Source organism: Carassius auratus, chromosome 15, assembly GCF_003368295.1.
Source record: "Carassius auratus strain Wakin chromosome 15, ASM336829v1, whole genome shotgun sequence".
In the NCBI taxonomy this organism is placed as follows: Eukaryota; Metazoa; Chordata; class Actinopteri; order Cypriniformes; family Cyprinidae; genus Carassius; species Carassius auratus.
In genome coordinates, this window is record NC_039257.1 from 4263025 (window position 1) to 4276767 (window position 13743).

The 13743-nt window shown below is 36.3% G+C and overlaps 1 non-coding gene across 1 annotated transcript; it reads right to left on the reverse strand.

The window, feature by feature from the left end:
• Positions 1 to 13671: 13671 nt before the first annotated feature.
• trnap-ugg (transfer RNA proline (anticodon UGG)) lies at positions 13672 to 13743 on the reverse strand. Its single transcript has one exon. It is a non-coding gene; the product is annotated as a tRNA-Pro (tRNA).

Genomic DNA, 13743 nt, shown 5'->3' on the forward strand with positions numbered 1-13743 from the left:
ACTGTCAACCTTTTTTCCTCTTGCTTGCTGTTGAATCAGGCTGAGTGCAATTCGTCATTGTTATGGATCCATGATATGCGTGACTGTGAACATCAAACACCAAAACTCTTCCTGAAAACACAAGGTGAAAAGAGAGAAACAACAACGTAATGCTTAGAAATCAGTGCAACATTAAAAAGGAATAGTAAAATAGAAAGTCATTTTTACTGACCCAAACCTGTACAGAATGCTGTTTTTCCCCCAGTGTAAAAATTAAATTAAATTAAATGAATAATGATTGTCAGTTAGGCTTCACTTCATGCAATCTCACCTTAAAGGGATACTCCACCCCAAAAATGAAAATTTTGTCATTAACTACTTACCCTATGTCTTCCAAACCCATAAAAGCTTTGTTCGTCTTCGGAACACAATTTAAGATGTTTTGGATGAAAACCGGGAGGCTTGAGACTGTCCCATAGACTGCCAAGTAAGTTACACTTTCAAGGCCCAGAAAAGTATGAAAAGCATCGTCAGAATAGTCCATCTGCCATCAGTGGTTCAAGTATAAAGTTATGAAGCAATGAGAATACTTTTTGTACGTGAAGAAAACAAAAATACCGACTTTATTCAACAATTCCAATTTCCGCATCAGTGCAGTGTGGCTGACACAGAAGTGCGTTTGCCGCCTACGTCCTGCTCATATTTTCTCCAAAATGGTGCTACGGTGATGTGGGGAGAGACAGAGAACACAAATTGCTGGATAAAGTCATTATTTCTGTTTTCTTTGTGTACAGAAAGTACTCTCGTCACTTTATAATATTACGGTTGAACCACTGATGGCAGATCTGACGATGGTTTTCATACTTTTCTGGACCTTGACAGTGTAACTTATTTGGCAGTCTATGGGACAGTCTCAAGCCTTCTGGATTTTATACAAAATATCTTAAATTGTGTTCCGAGGATGAACAATGCGTTTGGAACGACGTGGGGGTAAGTGATCAATGACAACATTTTCTTGTGACTATAGTAGCTGAATTAATAATCAATGCTGATTTTCAATCTTGCTAATTCTCTTAAGAGGAAAGATCACTTTGAAATTTGAAGAGCAAAGCGATTTTCAGAGCAGCTGTTCTCTCTTTCAGATCTTGGCGAAAAATGACAGTGATGTTATTTTCCATGTCGGCCATCAGCTATATTTCAGGGCTAAATTGGGTGGATTTCAGGCACTGTTTAATCCAGCTGGAATTAGCAAGAGTTATAGCTACGGCGAGGATGAACCCACGGCTGAACCAATTTATGCTGGGAAATTGGGATCATTTGACCAAAAAACAATTATGAAAACGTAGCCAGTGGCATTCCAGAAACTGTGGAGTGTTGTGGGTTTTCATAACTGATAAACAATATTGGTTTTCCAGTTCTATAGTGACATTTTTTCAAGATAATTCTGAGAAACCAAAAAAATCTATTCTGTAAGCAGAACTTCTTGTGTTATACTGACATGGTGGAACCGTATTAATGTAAAATTATTCAGGCTGCTTTCAAGAAGATGAGTTTTACCACAGCTTGTTCCTAACTCACGTCTACAGAAGAGTTTCCTACATGTCAATATTACACGGCTCTTTGCCAGGAATACTGTTTATGTACATAGCTTCTTTTGAATATTAATGAAATTGGTCTTGGCACAAAGGAAGACGACAGACTATTTTCCTAGTGTGTCTTTTTTTCTTTTCTTCTGTACTCACTATTCTCCAGAGTGTCTGTGAAGTCCCAAGCTACATTTCTGCACACAAAAAAGCAAGTTGGTCCAAAACACGATAATCTTATACTTTGCTATCCTCCTTAATTTATAGTCTGGGACTAGAGATACCAAGAAACCACACAGACTTTCACTTGGGAAAATGGTTTGTAACCAGAAAGCCATTGTCTCTTGGTTGTTTACTTTAAACAATTAACATGTTTTGCTTGATTTTGTGGTTGTTTCAATGCCACCCACAGCCCTATATAAGCTTGCATGTTGTAAATGTGCACAGTATCACAGTGTTACTCCATATCCACTCATTTTATTCCATATTAGGACATTTAAAGGGATAAATCACCCAAAAAAAAAATAAAAAAAAAAAAATGTACTTTTTGGACTTCACTATCCATAATCTGAATATGATCATGTTCAGTTTTAGGGATCCCTCATCCCTCTTTCATTTATCATGATTAAAAACCCTTTCCATTCAAAGTTTCTATTGCCAACGTTTGACCCTGTGTGTCGTGACAGCAGCTTGTAAAACCCAGTAACAAGCAGCTCCACCTGTCATGATCCTGCCCTCGTGTCCTTGATTTTTCCTAGTCTTGAGGCAGGATCATGACAGACCCTTGTTTTGTGTACAAGCGCATGGCCTTGTCTTTGGGCCATGTGCTTGTGTTGTCTCGTTCCCTTGCCCCGCCCCCCTTGTTAACCTAGTCGTGTCTTGATTGTCCTATCTGTAACACCTGTCGTGTCTTGATTAGTACCCCTATTTAGATCTCCTAGTGTGCTCTGTCTTGCGTCGGTTCATTGTCATTGAGATTTGTTCCTAAGAATTGTGATTGTTCCTCAAGAAGTGTTTTGTATTTCCGTGAGTGTTTGTTTATAGTTAGTGTTAAGTGTCTTTATCTTGTCTGCCCAGTCTTGTTTTGTTATTTAGTCTTTTCCCTAGCTATTGTTTTCCCCCTCGTGGGTTTTTGTTTTCCCTTTTTGTATAATAAATCCTGTGTTGAGTTAAATCCTGTCTGCACCTGAGTTCCTCCTTGCCAAAACCCTGACACCACCAACCTGCTGGTAACACTGTGACCCTTCATGTTAATTTCACCTGCATAATCAAAATGAGACCAAAAAAGAGCCCGCAAATTTGTATAAAAACTATTTAGGCATCATAAACCCTTTTGGGGTTGTTAGCATAATATCCTAAGTGTTAATTTTGTTTTCTGTGAATACTAGTTGTGGTTGGCTCTCAGCGTCTGCAGACATGGCTTGCACGCAATTTAAAGGCGGCCACGTCCTGTGAAGTTACAGGCAGTAATCTGAGCGCTGTGTGCCATGCATTTTAACTATTTGTGCTGCTTTCTGCTCATAATTAATGTTTCTTCTTATAGCCTTTTAGAACACAGTTCTGTCTAAAGAAGTTACACAGCAAAGAAACACTGGAAATCAAACAACTAACCAATTTTTCAGAATTGAATAAAATACTCATTTACATCAACATTTCTAGTCCAGATTTTTTTTGTAAGCACTGGTTTATTGAGGAAGTTTATTTTTTTTCTTCTATTTATAATTTATGTTTATTTTCTCTGGTACTTCAATGGAGAATTACATTTTACCCCTCCATTTACTCTTTTTAATATCCCCTCAGCTGCCCGTAAATTTTATTGAACGCGGAGTGTGTGTCTGTTTTTGTGTGTGCTGCCCAACCTTGAACTTTCCCTGATTAGTAAAAGGAGAATGCATTCTGTGCTTGCTCATTATATTTACCACATTTCTCCTGACCCTGGCCAAAGTAACATCCAGAAAACTCTCACTGGAAGAAACTGTCCACAGACCAGATGTTCAAGAAATGATTTAAACCTAGAAGAGACATTTGAAAATGCTGTAAACAAGTGAATGATATGACAGAAAATGACTAAAAAACGATCATCGGGTTTTACGCAAACTTGTGAAGTTTATGCAGCACGAAAGATGCGATCACTACTGCCAAGGACGATCGAAATATTAAAACATTATGAAATTAATGTCTTTTTTTTATTTACTAACAAGGCAATCAATCACTAAATAGACAAATAAATAAATGTATAATTAAACATTTAAATAAAATGTATTTAAAAATATATATTAAAAATACAGTATTAATATTTAAACATTTTCTTTAAAAAAAAAAAAAAAATTTTTAAATAATATATTTAATAAAAAATATATATATTTTCCACATCACATCAGACAAATAATTCAAACACATTAGTTAAACCTCACTCTGATTATAAATCTGGACAATGTATGCACAGATATTATATGACGTGAGATGCTCATGTAGGTGAGAACATGAGAAGTTTCTCACATTTTATGTGATATCACACTTTTCTGTCTTGCGCAGTATCACTGCACATGTTGTTTCTCGGCAGGGTAACTGTCACTTATTTCAGGTCATGATCCCTGTAGATTCAAGACTTTTTGTGTCTCTGTGAACAAATAATACATAATATTTCTCAAGAGTTGGTCTAAGGCCAGTTTCCAGTGTTCTCTAAATCCTAAACTTAATATAAAAAGCGGGAAAGAGGAAATGGAAAAAAATAAAGAATAATAACTCAGCAGCAAGGGAATCACGCTGATAACCAGCTAAAGTCATTATATTAATTCCAGCCAAAATGAGGCTACGTCTCCCAGAGTTCACCTATTTTACACACCACCTGCGGACCCAGTTCTGTCATTTCCGGCTGTTTTAAGATTGTTTCTAGCATGATAAAGTGCTTGAGACTTGCATAAGCGCTTACTATTTTTCACAAGTGACTTTAACAAGCCAAACACAAATTTATAACCCTCTACCTGGGTAAGTCTCACAGGGGTGTGCACAGGTTGTTGCTCCTTCCTTAACGTCTCTTCTTACCAAAAAATGACCATGCTAACCTTCAGTTACGTTTATAGAGTTGTTGTAAAGGGCCAAGCAGTATTTCTGATAGGGAAATCTTTCATTTCCATCTTTTTGGAGAGTTTTGGCGTGTAAACAGGCACCCTGACAGGCTATTAATGGAAATGTCTGGCCCTGACAGCTCAGACATGCGTCTTCCTTTGCCTCTGTCACCTCATGCGATTTACATCACACTAGGCTGTTGTGTTTGGCATCAGAGCACAGGCACTTTCTAGACTGCATGCAGATTCAGAGAGCCATAGAGAGGACATCTCATTTTCACAGGACATAAAAGAGACAATATTCCTATTTTCAAAGTAGAGGGAAATACTTCACACTATCTTAATCATCTAGTCTCAAAACATGCTGTGTTTCGAAGGTCTTATGACCTTCCCAGTTCCTAAAAAATATCACTTGGGTTTGGGCTGAACTGATAAACACTAGAAAAAACTGTGTGCAGACAAAAGAACACAGAATGCTGTTTTGGTAGGACTAGGATCTTACATATGTCACAGATAGAGTTGCCAACAAAGGCCGAAATCTGTGCACTGAGGAAAGTCATTATAGGCTTTTAAAAGAGGTCCTTTCTTCTAAAATTAGTGCTTTTGCATATATATATATATATATATATATATATATATATATATATATATATATATATATATATATATATATATATAAATGTTAAAAATGCATTATAATTTGTCTTTAATTAAATAAAAAATAAAGAAATGTATTCTATTTTCATATACTGCAAAATATAATTTATTCATTTGAGACAAAGCTGTTTTTTTTAACAAAATAAATGAATTAAATCAACTTAATTTGAATATTTTTAGCCATTATTTAATCTTTCACAGCAAAATCTTTCTGCAGCAAATAAAAGGTTGTAATGTTGTTATTCACCTCATAGCTGGTTGGTTTGTTTCATGGCTTATACTTACATTAACAAACATTGTTTTTTAAATCCCATTAGACAAAATTGTGGAAAAAAAAAATGGGCAGACACTATTATTTAATTGACCGACCAATCATAATTAAGTGTTTTGATAAAATATAAAAATTTCTGATGAAAAGTGGAGAGTTTGCAGAAGCATGTTAAGTGTTTATTTTAATAGCCTATATATATTATATCAGTAATGCTGTTTTATAACCAATTACTACAACCAAATAGCTTGCCGAAACATTTTATCTTGCTAACCCTGAAGTCACTGGCTTTTGTAAACTCTCGGTTCATCCGAATGGATTTGTGTGGTCTTACTGTAAAGGTTAAATTGCCACCTACAGCAGAGTCTCCGTCTGAGCTGGATTTGTGCTTTGCTGGCATGTGCTCTTCGCAGTAATGGATGTCAGCAATGGTTGAAGCTGCTTTGCTGCATTTCATTTATGGCTTCTGTCTGCTAAACTGATTTAACACCTTCCCTAAAAACGAGACAGAATAAAATCAATTGCCCCTCAGGCAGACGATGTTTGGGACAGGGTAGAAGAGATGTGACAGCCTTGGTTCTGCTTCTTAGCAAAGAAGGATCGCAGCTCTGTGGGGAATCATGAAGTGAGAGAGGAAGTTTTTTTTTTTTTTTTATTTAGCTAGAATAACACTGTAGAACAAGAACGAGAGGGAGCCTCCCTTCAACATGAGCTGATAAATTATACATGAGTTATTGGTTTATTGGCATAAAGGATATATCGCTTGGCTCAGTGCCTTCAGCCTTTGATTTGGTACATACTAGCAGCGGTGGTGTCCAGGTTTAAAATGAAAAAGCAAACCACATCTGCATCTTTATAGGCCTGCATATCAAGGCAATCAAACGTGGTCTTACGATCCTAAAGCACATGTAGGACCCCAGTAACACTGCTGCCCACTGTGGACCACCGGTGAATGAACTTTGGTGTGGAGGGTTAAAGACACACTGGTGTTGTACGAATGTATGGTCTGTTAAAGATAAAGGCAACATATCAATTTGCCGAACAGACTTTATTATTGATTGTGACAGATTTTGGGCTCTCTCTTGAGCCAGAACAAAGAGCAGAGCACCTTTGGTTTTGGAATGCAGCGTGAGAGAGAGAAACAGCACGTTAATTGTCGGTTTTGAAAGGATAAAACACATTAACCTCTCTTAGCCACATTATTAGGTTTCATCGCTGGTTTGCCAGGTTTTCCTCTCCATTCAAGTGAGACCAGCTTTACTAATGCAACTGCTCACACTTAGGGTTATAAAGATTTAAACAAACTTAAGTATTAAACAAAAAGCCTAGACATTGAAATATTACTGTCAAATTACCCCACATTGTGATATACAGATATTAATGATCACTCATCTACTTCAAGTAAATGCTGTTCTGCAAAGTTTTAAACTCTGTATCCACATTTACACAAAAATATTGAGCCTCAAAACTGTTTTCAACATTGATAATAACAAGAAATGTTTCCTAAGCACCAAATCCCAATATTAAAATGATTTCTGAAGGATCATGCGACACTGAAGACTGAAGCGATGGCTGCTGAAAATTCAGCACTGCCATTATAGAAATAAATGAAATGTTAAAATTCATCGAGCCCGAAAATTATTGTTTTACATTATAATCATATTTCCACAATATAACGGTTTTTTACTGTATTTACTGTATTTTACTGTATTATCAAATAAATGCAGCCTTGGTAAGCATAGGGGACTTACCAAAAAATCTAACACAGTATCTTGGATGCAATATTTTTGTAGCTAATATCCATGAAATCAACAATAAATGAATACATAAATTGAAAAAAAAAGACCTATTATTTATTTAACTATTATTTCATTTTCATTACTCCTACAACTGGCTATCAAGTTGCAAATTTCATGGCGTGATTAAAACCTGCTGAATTATTTTTTTTCTTTTTTTTTTACTGCAGTGCTCATAAAGTGATTTCACTGAATCTTTGAGGTGTTCCTCAGACATTTTCTGGTCTTCCAGCTTTGTTTTTCTTTCCACCCACATCCTCTCCATATGCTCACAGATTTGTTTTTCCTCACCCTCCAAGCATTGTTTTAGCTGCCTGTCTGCATGCGAAATGATTTCCTTTATCGGGCAGAGAATAAACAAAAGTTCTGAGGTTCCCAAGTCATTTGTGAGCCCAGGCTACTTGTCAATGACAAACAAACCACCTCCCAGCCTTCCTTCCCCTCACCCTCTTGCTGAAGCCCAACTATGAGCCCCTTTGGGAATGGGAACCGTATGAAGTAGTATAAAATGTTATTGAGAAGGCATGAAAAGGCCAGTGCGCTGCTGGAGATGGTTCTGACTGCAATGGTGTCTCACCTCTATGTGCACTGCATTGTGTTCGCCAAGTTTTACAAGCTTATGAGAGAGCAGAGTGTGTCTGACATGAAACTGGGATCAGTTAACAGGGTCTAGACCAAGGTGCACAATAAATCTCACCTCTTTTTCTTCTTTGGTGTTGGCAAGGTAACATACCATATGAAAGCCTGTATTTGCACATAAATAAAGTGCACAGATAAGTTTACATTAAAGTCTGTTTATACTGTACTTTACGTTATTTTATTAAACTTCTCTGCAACCTTCTCCATGTTTTGTGTGAGCGTACTTATTATTATCTGGTTTGTTACTATACCTCAATTCCTCCTCGTAATTTTTTCCAGCATATGAAAATAAGGCAATTTATAGTCTACTGCGCATACAGTATTAACTGCATATGGTTCATTATTATTAATCAATATTGCATTAATTTTATATATAAGCTGTCAAATACGAACAGAATTGTATTTTCACCTCATCAGCTAGAAAACTGAGCTTAGTCCTCAAATTTCTCCACTTGTCAGAGACTTCACATTGCAATTTATCTGAAAGAGTGGAAACTATCTCAGGAATTTGGCAAACTGAATGTCCATTTCAACTGCACCCCAAACAGAAATCAGCTTACTATGGGCTGGTTTAGCATTTTTAGTGCCCCAAGCAAAGATTGGATTTGGAAGAGTCTTGGATTTGGGAGAGCTCTTCAATGTGTCGTCGAGGGGTCCAACTATTTGACTGAATTATTTTGTAAGTAAATGCCAAGTGTGGTCTGGAATATTCATCTCACCGTATTGTTTCAGAAGAACCAGGGCATAGGAATAATCTGAAAAGTGAAGAGGAGACAATATAAACTTTGGCTGTGCTCATGAATATTAATTATGAGATGCTGACTTAAGTAGAAGAGCAGATGCAGGGTTTCTGAGGGTGTTAAAAAGTCTTTATAATTCCTCCTTGTACAAATGATGGCCTTAAAAAGGTTGTAAATCAAAGCAGAAAGTTACAAATGTAAAAAAGAAAAAAAAAGAATATCTTTCACTGTACTTTTCTTGCTTTCCCATTCAAAAATAGAAACATCCTGGTATCAAGATAAATTTACCTTAGATACAAAATCTAGAAAATCTTTTCTAAGAAACTGAATGAAATAGAAACACTTGTTTTACTTTTAAAGTAAGCTTACATGTCTGACCTTACTGGCAGATATTTGTTTACATTTTAAGTATAAACTAACTTCATTTTACTCAATTTCTACAAAAAATATGTGCATTTAATTTATATCATGATAATAGAACCTTCAGAGATTTTCACTGGAAAGAAACTAAGGAATAACGTCACCATTTTTCCCAGTGTTTTCATGCTGCATATAGAGTTAAGCTATTTTTTGTAATCAGTTCATTTAAATCTGAAGGAAGTAGAATTTTTAACTTAAAAGTGTTGCTAATTCAACCCATTGTGCACTCCCTTTACATTTAGAGAACATATTGACGTATCTAATTGGTCTCAAAAAGTCTTACATTTAAATACAGAAAACCAGCAGAAACCCTGAGATGTTTGTATGTATGTAGGCACTAGTCATAGTAGAATTACTGTTTACATTTTGCAAGTTCATTCAGTTTGGTGCTAATACTACCATTTTTTTTTCATCCAGTCTTTATGCATGAGTGATGGTAGCTTCTGTTACTGGTTACAAAGTGTACAGTTTAAAATTGATATTGCATGTTATTTGTTGTCAGCACCCAATTCATCTTTTCTGAAGCATAAACAGTCTATAAGTGCTCCTTAAAAAAATACAGCATATTTGTGCAGCTCAAACACTGTGTCAATAGTTAGATGGAAAAATTCCTCCACTGTGGCCTTGCCTCCACTTACTGTACCCTCCTGATGTTGGCTGAGCGATCCCACACTTCAGACCTCTGACTCCATGGGATTTCTCTCACAGGACCTTTCCAAAGACCAATCACAGTTGGTGTCTCTCTTCACTAACACCTTTCTTAAGTTTAGCCCACCCTGCCTGTAACCAATTTCTTACTTCTATGCTGTTATTGAGCCGATTTTTAATCATATTAAATGTTAGCTAGCCACTGTGGATAAAAGAGTTCTCCTTTAAGCCCTTGATTTCTGCGCTATTCTAACCCCCATGTCTGTATTGCTTTTAAAATGTCATTAAACATTGGCTTTGCTCCAGCTGCTATACTGTGAAGTCGCAGCAGATTTATTTTCTTGAAGGGTTAATGTATTCCCCCCCCCCCCCCCCCCTTCACTTTATCGCAAAACCGTTAAAATTTTCACTTGTGAATTTTGTAATAAAACAGTCGGGAGTCAAGTAACCTGTTTTATGACTTTCACATGAGCGCAGAAAAAAACACCCCAGAGCATGTTTCAGCTGAAATGTGCCTTGAATTCATGAAAGCGGTCAGTTTGACAGGCAACGCTTAAGAGCGCAGGGTATCTGATGGCCTCATTAAGATTTAAAGAGATGCAATTAGAGGTGCAAAATAAATTCTTTTAATTAGCAACAGAAAAATCTCAAGAAGCATTGTAGGGGGCAGGTGTGTTTGTATCAAATTTGTGGCCACAATCCTAGGATGCTGTGCATGCTTGCAAGGTTGTCGCTAAGGTGTTCTTAGGTCTTGTCATCCCTGGGAGTCAATTTTGGTAGTTTTATCATTTATCATATAAAAAAATTTATTTAATAAATTTTTCTCAATTAACTGCACAATTTAAGGTACAGTATCATTCATGTTCAAAGCATAAAATTCAGAGGAAAACAAAAACAAAACTCAGTACTTAAGTTAAGGAGTTTAGAACAAATTATTATTAAACTAAGAATAAGCAAAAATAGTCATTTCTGAGAGTGGTGTAATTTATTATGAAACATATTTTAGTATGAAACTGGAAATTTTTTGACTTGCTCAGCACTCTAGAGTAACTTTTGACAGTGTTCGATGGTCTGACTGAGAGAAAAAAAAAGTTAAACTTGGCTTTATTTTTATTACCAGTCCAAGTGTGATTCTGGCATTGTTTTTAATTTTCCACTGTTGTTTCTGTTTTTTTCACAGGGAGTCCAGTCACACCCTGGAAAAATAGAATTTCCATAATGAACATTCCTGTTTATCAAAACAAACTCAAATTAATAAGGATCATTTGCTATCAGTGATATACTGTGTGTATGTTGGATTTAAAGAGTTAATAGAAAAAAGAAAAAAAAAACGGGTCAAAATGCAATATATTGTTAAAAAGTATAATATACTATCGTATAAGTTATTTTTATTATATAATTGTATCACCTGCTGCAGGGAATTACTAGCTCGCAAAACTATTGCAAAGGACTAGATTAATGAGAAATTTTGTCTGCAAGGATTTCAACTAAGTGAAAATTGACTGAAATTAAGTTGAAATTGAAATAATGTTTTTAACCAACAAGTAGCTAGAGATTTTGGTTGACAATATTTAATTCAACATTGTATGAATTACCATCTTCATCTATCTATTTGCTTAGGTTAGAAGTTATAAATTTACATCTGTGATTTATTATATACAGCAGTGAGAGGGGGAAAAAAACTAGTTTGCTATTTTTGGACCTGTTTTTATCTTTTGGGAGGCCAATGTGACGATAACCACATGGAAAATGCAGCAGCGGGAATAAAAGGGCCTATTCTGTGAAACTTCTTATTTAGATTACTTCCAGTCTTGCTAGAGAGTGGCTGGATTAAGTTGTCTGTGGAGTCACATGACCAGCTGTCCAGTGGAGTAGCTGGGATATCAGAGTGTTTAATGTCCTCTTTACTCTCTGTTTAGACTGTTTGCAGCAGCACTTTCTCTGAAGAGTGAACAAAACAATCATTCTCCTGTTTTCTCTCCTCTCTCCATGTCACCAAGGGACTGGAAGCCGTCTGCGTTCACTCCATCAATCTCACTCTCTCTCTCCAACCCAAAGCTCTGATCCAGTTTGAGACCCAGAGTACCATGGACATACAGAACTAAGGAAAGTAGCCCTGTCTTGCACTAGCAAGGTTAGATAAATACAGTGTCTGCTCAAGAATAACAAAAAAGATGACAAAAAAAGAAGGAACTTAAAAAAAAACTATATAAATATATATATATATATATATATATACACACACACACACACACACACACACACACACACATACACCTAATATAAATGGTCAACTGGGGACATACAGTACAGGTAAGTACAGGACTGTAAAGTTTATTATTCCACCCAGTAATTTGTTTTTGTATTATGCCAGTTGCTGATATATGCAGCGCAGCCTCAGTGGCTTGCCACACGTAGTCTACCAGTTGCTGCAACTTAATCAAATTAATCATCCAAACGTTTTTACAAGTCCTCAGAGAGCACCTTAACTGAACCTAAAGTGTGTTTATGAAAGGAAACACATTTGAAAAGTTAATTTTTACCATATAAGAAAATGAGGAGTGGTTTCTATCATTCAGCACAGTGGTTCTCAGCTAGTGGGTCATGACCTAAAAATCTGTTCTGAAAGAGTCATGGTGGATAGTGGGTGAAAAAAACAGTGCTAAACGGTGCTTTAAAAGTCATTAACCAGATAGTACTAGATAGGTTGGACAGCAAACTTGATCAGTTTTTTTTTAAACTTTCTACATTTTTTAAAAGTATGCTGGACACATTTCCTTTTTATTTATTTATTTATTCATTTTGTGTACATCAGAGGCTGCGCATCCAATCAGACTCTACTTCGGCGCAAGTTCATCTGTCACCAAGTAGAAATTAGAAATTATTAACAGAAGTAAACCAGAATAGGTAGATGCACGTAACCATGAACTAAACAAATGCAAAACAAAATACATCCCAGACTAGATTAAAGCTCATTAGCATTAGCAGAATACATGAACCAGGTGGACATGTATGTGGATGTATTTTTGTATGCATCATTTTTATACCCTCTAGGCCTCAAAAACAGTGCACTTCCTTACATTAAAATCACAATAGCACACTTCAGAGGCCACGGACTTCGAAGACCAGGCGTCTGAAGTGCACGATGGGCCGTCTAAAGTGTGTGAGATGCTCCGCCTTTTCAGGATTTCCTAATTCTGCCACCAGGTGTTTCCGATTACCGCTCTGTCACATAGCAATGGTGCGAGGAGAGCTGATGAAAGGACAATCCTGCCCGAATAGGTGGAGCCAGAATTGCAGATTTTAGTTTTTATGCTTTACATCATAATGGAGGAGACGGTGATGTACCAGACCAAGGCCAGGTAAATTACACTGGTTCACTGCGTTCTTTGTTGGATTACAACTTTAAATACAGGTTCTGGCTTGGAGCTTACTTGAATAATGTAATGATACATATGAAAAACTACAAAATACACACGCACATAGCAGTTCAAATGCTGACTGATATCTTACAAAGGTGCGATTTTATGTAGTTTATTGTCTTGACTGTGGTGATCATATGTAGACAGTTTTGCAACCCAGATTTTTTAGGCAGGTAACCATAAAAATAAAACTGAAAAAAAAGAAAAAAAATTGGGTATAGCCCAGTTTAATGTTTAGCGGCAGCTGTGATCCTTCAGATGCTGTCTTTCATATAGTTAGCAATCATTTATTAATATTCTGACAATAAATGATTCAAGATTTTTATTCGTCACATACACAATTATATAGAGCATATATAACCAGCAGTGAAATGTGAGTAAAACATGCAGGCGTATTATTGGCCGAAAGAAGGCAGAACTGACTGATACTTCTAAATAAGATGCTCAAGGTGGGCTCATCCGGGATTTGAACCCAGGACCTCTCACACCCAAAGCGAGAATCATACCCCTAGACCAATGAGCC